Source organism: Mesoplodon mirus (assembly GCF_964341445.2).
Source record: "Mesoplodon mirus genome assembly, chromosome: X".
Classification (NCBI taxonomy): Eukaryota; Metazoa; Chordata; class Mammalia; order Artiodactyla; family Ziphiidae; genus Mesoplodon; species Mesoplodon mirus.
Window position 1 is genome coordinate 57,438,010 of NC_138981.1, and position 7,368 is coordinate 57,445,377.

Sequence of the window (7,368 nt, forward strand, 5' to 3'; positions counted from 1 at the left end):
TCATTTTTAATGTAGACATTTACAACTATAAAATTCCATCTGAGCATGGCTTTCATTTCATCTTGTAAGTTTTGGTATATTGTGTTTTTAATTTTAACTTGTATCAGAGTATTTTCTGATTTCTCTTCTGTTTTCTTTTCTTTCATTCATTGGCTATTTAATGTATGGTTTTATTTCCACATATTTGGAATTTTCCAGTTCTCCTAAAGTTATTGATTTCTAGTTTCATTTCTTTGTGTTCAGAGCATATCCTTTGTATGGTTTCAGTCTTTTTGAATTTATTAACACCTGACTTGTGGCCTAACATATGTTCTGTTGTGGAGAATGTCCTATCTGCAATTGGAAGAAAAATATGCATTCTGCTGTTGTTGGCTGGAGGATTTGTGTATGTCTGTTAGGTCTAGTTGGTTTATAGTGCTGCTTAAATTCTCTATCTCCATAACGATCTTCTATCTGATTGTTCTATCATTATTAAAAGTAGGGTATTGAGGGACTTCCCTGGTGGCACAGTAGTTAAGAATCCACCTGCCAATGTAGGGGACACAGATTTGATCTCTGGTCCGGGAAGATACCACATGCTGCATCACCCACGTGCCACAACTACTGAGCCTGTGCTCTAGAGCCCGTGAGCCACAACTACTGAGCCTGCGTGCCACAACTACTGAAGCCCACACACCTAGAGCCCATGATCCACAGCAAGAGAAGCCACCACAATGAGAAACCCACGCACCACAACAAAGAGTAACCCCTGCTTGCTGCAACTAAAGAAAGCCTGTGCACAGCAACAAAGACCCAGTGCAACCAAAAATAAATAAATAGATAAAGTTATAAAAAAATAAAAGCAGGGTATTGAAATCTCCAACTATTATTATAGACTTGTTTATCCTTCCCTTTGATTCTGTCAATTTTTGCTTCATATATTTGGGGATCTGTTGTTGGGTGCATATATGTTCATAATTGTTATATCTTATTGAAAATCTGATTAGAGCAATAATGAATAAAGAGATTGAATCAGTAATCAAAAACTTCCCAAGCAAGAAAAGCTCAGGACCAAATGGCTCCACTAGTTAATTCTGCCAAACACCTAAAAATAAGTTAACACCAATTCTCAAAATCTTCCTAAAGAAGATGAGAGAACACTTCCTAAGTCATTCTATGAGGCCACCATTACCCGGATACTAAGGATAGACAAATATATCACATTAAACAAAAGCCACAGATTAATATCACCTGTGGATATATATCCAAAAATTCTCAACAAGGCACCAACAAACTGAATTCAGCAGTATATTAGAAGTATTTTTATTTATTTTTTATTTATTTTTATTTTTTTTATTTTTTGCTTTATAACAAATTTAATCAGTTATACATATACATATGTTTCCATATCCCCTCCCTTTTGCGTCTCCCTCCAACCCTCCCTATCCCACCCCTCCAGGCGGTCACAAAGCACTGAGCTGATCTCCCTGTGCTATGCAGCTGCTTCCCACTAGCTATCTACCTTACGTTTGGTAGTGTATATATGTCCATGCCGCTCTTTCACTTTGTCACAGCTTACCCTTCCCCCTCCCCATATCCTCAAGTCCATTCTCTAGTAGGTCTGTGTCTTTATTCCTGTCTTATACACCAAGACCAAAAGTGATTTATGCCAGGAATGCAAGGGTCTTTCAACATATAAAAATCAATCCATATAATACACCAGCATGGGCACACGCACTCCTGGGCGCACAGAGAACAGGGCATGTGCCATGGAGCAGCGGTTAGCTGAGTTGGGAGTAGGGCCCAGAAACCAGCCAGGTTGGCGGCAGAACCCAGCACTTCAGAGCCACTGTGCACAAACCTCGGGAGAGAAGGTGGAAGCAGCTGCAACTCCAAAGGCAGCCCCAGGCTGGCTAAAACGGTTCTTGGTGTGGAAATCAAGGCCCTTGAGTGCCCAGGCCTGGCCCAGCCTTGCTCAGGGAGCAGCTTGTCCTGGGGACTGCATGTCACAGCCACCGCAGAATCCAGCCAAGCCACCGCCTCTGCCGCCCCCGCCCCAGGAGGGCCAGTCTCCCCTGACCAACATCACCTTCTTGAAGGTGCTCCTCTGGTTGGTCCTGCTGGGACTGTTTGTGGAACTGGAATTTGGCCTGGCCTATTTTGTCCTGTCCCTCTTCTACTGGATGCATGTGGGGAAACGGGGCCCTGAGGAGAAGGCAGAGGGGGGAAGAGCGGGTACTCCATGTTCAACTCAGACTGTGAGGCCATCCAGGGCACCCTGATTGCCCAGCAGCTGGAACGCAAGCTGCACCTGAGACCCCTGCAGGGGAGATAGGGCCAGCCCTGCTGTTGGCTGGGCCATAGGGCCCTCACACCCCTGGGGTGTCGGTTTGTGGGTTTGGCAAAGGATAGCTTGCAGGTCAGTTCTGTGACCCCGCAGTTCCACATGCTTTCCCTGATTTCCTGCTGCAGTTTTATATCAGAACTTCTTTTTGGTTTTGGTGAAACTCCCAGAAAGACACTCACTGTGGATCTGATGCAATTTATAAAAATTACACACTCAAGAAAGGAGACCTACTTGTCTCTTTATTTAAGAGAGGTGATTTTTAGAACAGTAGGGGGGCACTGGGGAGATAACTGTTTAAAATATCCAGCTGTTTGAAGTAATGTTTTGGTACATCGGGACTATATGTTAAAAGTAAATATTCTCTTTAAGTCTTTTTTTAATTAATTAATTTTTAAAATTGACATATATTTGATTTACAATGTTGTGTTAGTTTCAGGTGTACAGCAAAGTGATTCATTTATACATATATATATTCTTTTTCAGATTCTTTTCTTATAGAAGTTACTACAAAATATTAAGTATTTTGTAGTTCCTGTGCTATACAGTAGGTCCTTGTTGTTTGTTTTATATATGGTGGTGTGTATCTGCTAATCCCAGGTTCCTAGTTTATCCCTCCCCCCCCCCACCTTTCTGCTTTGGTAGCCATAAATTTGTTTTCTATGTCAAAAAAATTATAATATACCATGTTAATGGAATGAAGGAAAAATCCACATGATCATCTCAATTGATGCCGAGAAAGAATTTGACAAAATCCAGCACCCTTTCATGATAAAGAAAACCTTAACATACATACTAGGAATATATATATATGTAACATTCCATCCAAAAGCAGCAGATTACACATCTTTTCAAGTTCACGTGGAACATTCTCCAAGATTTTAAATCACATGCTAAGCCATGAAACAAGTCTCAGTAAATTTAAGAAGATTAAAATCATATTAAGCATCTATTCTGACCAGAAGGCTATAAGGCTAGAAATCAACTACAAGAAAAGAACTGTATAAAACATAAAAACGTGGAGGCTAAAATATATGCTGCTAAACAATCAATGGATCACTGAAGAAATCAGAGGAAATAAGAAAATTACCTGGAGACAAAGGAAAACAAAAACACAACAATTAAAAATCTATGGGACATAGCAAAAGCAGTTCTAAGAGGAAAGTTTTTAGTGATACAAGCCTACCTCAGGAAACAAGAGAAATCTCAAATCAACAGCCTAACCATACACATAAAGAAAATAGAAAAAGAAGAACAAATGAAACCTAAAGTTAGTAGAAGGAAAGAAATAATAAAGATCAGGGCAGAAGTAAATAAAATAGAGAATAAAAAATATAAAAGGTCAATGAAACTAATAGTTCTTTAAAAAGATTTTAAAAATTGATAAAATTTTATCCATAAACATTAAGAAAAAGAAAGAGAGGATCTAAATAAATAAAAACAGAAATGAAAAAGGAAAAGTTACAACTGACACCACAGAAATACAAAAGATCATAAGAGATGGCTATAAACAATTATGCACCAATAAAATGGACAACCTAGAAGAAATGGACAAATTTCTAGAAACATATAATCTCTCAAGGCTGAACCAGGAAGAAATATAAAATATGAACAGACTGATCACCAAGAATGAAATTGAATCATTAAAAACAAAAAAACAAACAAAAAAATCACCAACAAACAAAAGTTTATGACCAGATGGTTTTACAGGTGAATTCTACCAAATATTCAGAGAAGAGTTAACACCTGTCCTTCTCAAACTATTTCAAAAAATTGCAGAGGAAGGAACCCTTCCAAACTCATACTATGAGGCCATCATCACCCTGATACCAAAACCTGATGAAGATATCACAAAAAAAGAAAATTACAGACCAGTATCTCTGATGAACATAGATGCAAAAATCCTAAACAAAATATTACGAACCAAATTCAACAATACTTTAAAATGATCATACACCATGATCAAGTGGTATTTATCCCAGGTTTGACGTCCACAAATCAATCAGTATGATATACCACCTTAAAAAATTGAAGAATAAAAAATCATATGATCACCTCAATAGATGCAGAAAAAGCATTTGACAAAATTCAACATCCATTTATGATAAAAATCTCTCAACAAGGTGGGTATAGAGGGAACATACCTCAACATAATGAAGGCCATTTATGACAAGCCTATAGGCAACATCATACTCAATGGTGAAAAGATCAAAACATTTCCTCTAAGATCAGGAACAAGACAAGGATGCCCACTCTCACCACTTTTTTTTGGTTTTGTTTTTTTTAATTATTTTAATTCCACTCTCATCACTTTTATTGAACATAGTATTAGAAGTCCTAGCCACAGCATTCAGAAAAGAAAAGGAAATAAAAGGGATCCAAATTGGAAAGGAAGAAGTTAAACAGTCACTATTTGCAGATGACATGATACTCTATATAGAAAATCCTAAAGATGCCACCAAAAAACTACTAGAGCTCATCAATGAATTCATAAAGCTGCAGAATACAAAACGAATACTCAGAAACCTGTAGCGTTTCTATACACTAACAATGAATGATCAGAAATAGAAATTAAGAAAACAATACCATTTACAATCACATCAAAAAAATAAATCTAACTAAGGAGATGAAAGACCTGTACTTGGAAAAATATTAGACACTGATGAAAGAAATTGAAGACAACATAGACAGATGGAGAGATATACTGTGTTCATGGATTGGGAGAATTAATATTGATAAAATGACCATTTTCCCCAAGGAAATCTATAGATTCAGTGCAATCCCTATCAAAATACCAATGGCATTTTTCACAGAACTAGAGCAAATAATTCTAAAATTTGTATGGAAACACAAAAGACCGTGAATAGCCAAAACAATCTTAAGAAAAAAGAACGGAGCTGGAAACATCATGCACCCTCACTTCAGACCATGCTACAAAGCTACAGTAATCAAAACCAGTATGATACTGGCACAAAAATAGTCACATAGATCAATGGAACAGAATAGAGAGTCCAGAAATGAACCCACCTTTATATGGTCAATTAATATATGACAAAGGAAGCAAGAATATAAAATGGGGGAAAAACAGTCTCTTCAATCAATGTTGTTGGGAAAACTGGATAGCTACATGCAAAGGAATCAAACTGGACTACTTTTTCACACCATATACAAAAATAAACTCATAATGGATTTGAGGGATAAATGTAACACCTGAAACCATAAAATTCCTAGAAGAAAACATAGGCAGTATTCTCTTTGACATTGGTCTTAGCAATATATTTTGGATATGTTTTCCCAAGCAAGGAAAATGAAAGCAAAAATAAACTAATGGGACTACATCAAACTAAAAAGCTTTTGCATGATGAAGGACACTATCCAAAAACTGTGAAGGCCACCTACTGAATGGGAGAAGATATTTGCAAATGATATATCCAATAAGGGGTTAATATCCCCAATACACAAAGAACTCATATAAATTTGTATCAAAAAACAAACAATTAAAAAATGGACAGAAGCCATGGACGCTGAGCCTGCGCGTCCGGAGCCTGTGCTCCGCAACAGGAGAGGCCACGGCAGTGAGAGGCCCGCATACCGCAAAAAAAAAAAAAAAAAAAAAAAAAATGGACAGAGGATCTGAATAGACATTTTTACAAAGAAGACATACAGGTACCAACTGATACATGAAAAGATGCTCAATATCACTAACCATCAGGGAAATGCAAATCAAAACCATGATGGGATATCTCCTTACACCTGTCAGAATGGTTATCATCAAAAAGACAACAAATAACAAATTGTTGGAGAGGATGTGGAGAAAAGAGAACCCTTGTACACTATTGGTAGGAATGTAAATGGGTTCAACCAGTATGGAAAACAGTATAGCAGTTCCTCAAAAAACTAAAAATAGAACTACCATATGATCCAGCAATTCCACTATTGGGTATTTATCAAAACAAAAGGAATCACTAATTTGAAAAGATATATGCACCCCTATGTTCACTGCAGTATTACTTACAATAGTCAAGATGTGGAAGCAAACTAAATGCACACTGATAGATGAATGGATAAAGAAGATGTGGTGTACATACACAATGGAACATTACTCAGCCATAAAAAGGGAAACCTTGCTACTTATGACAAAATGGATGGACCTTGAGGGTATTATGATAAGTCAGTCAGGGAAAGACAAATACTCTGCAATTTCACTTATATGTATAATCTAAAAAACAAAACAAATGAACAAATACAACAAAACAGAAACAGAGTCATAGAAACAGAAAACAAACAAGTGGTTGCCAGGGGGAAGGGGTTAGGGAATGAAAAATAGGTGAGGGAGATTAAGAGGTACAAACTTCCAGTTACAAAATAAATGAGTCGTGGGTATGAAATGTACAGTGTAGGGAATACAGTCAATAATTACGTAATATATTTGTATGGTGACAGTGGTAACTAGACTTATCATGATGAGCATTTTGAAGTGTATAGAAATATAGAATCACTATATCATGCACCAGGAGCTAACATAGTGTTGTAGGTCAATTATACTTCAAACACAAACAAACTCATAGAAAAAGAGATCAGATTTGTGGTGACCAGAGGTGGTTAATGGGGCAGGTTGGGGGGGTGGAGAATTGGATGAAGGTGGTCAAATGGTACAAACTTCCAGTTATAAGATAAATTAATTACTAGGGATGTAATGTATGACATGATTAATATAATTAACACTGCTGTATGTTATATATGAAACTTGTTAAGAGGGTAAATTCTAAAAGTTCTCATCACAGGGAAAAAAACATTCCTATTTCTTTAATTTTGTGTCTGTATTAGATGATGGGTATTCACTAAACTTACTGTGGTAATCGTTTCATGATGCATGTAAGTCATATCATTATACTCTACACCTTAAACTTATACAGTGCTGTATGTCAGTTATATCTCAATAAAACTGGAAGAAAAAAAAGAAATAGCAGCTTATGTATATAAGTTAGGAATAAATGAGGCAACTAATTACCAGGAGAAACCACTAAAAGAGGAGAAGGTTTGGC

At 36.8% G+C, this 7,368-nt stretch overlaps 1 pseudogene across 1 annotated transcript; it reads left to right on the top strand.

Moving 5' to 3' along the window:
• The first annotated feature begins 1,748 nt into the window (after positions 1-1,748).
• Positions 1,749-2,314, top strand: LOC309797289 (SAYSvFN domain-containing protein 1-like; annotated as a pseudogene). The gene has a single exon. The product of its transcript is annotated as an SAYSvFN domain-containing protein 1-like (transcript).
• The last annotated feature ends 5,054 nt before the right edge of the window (positions 2,315-7,368 follow it).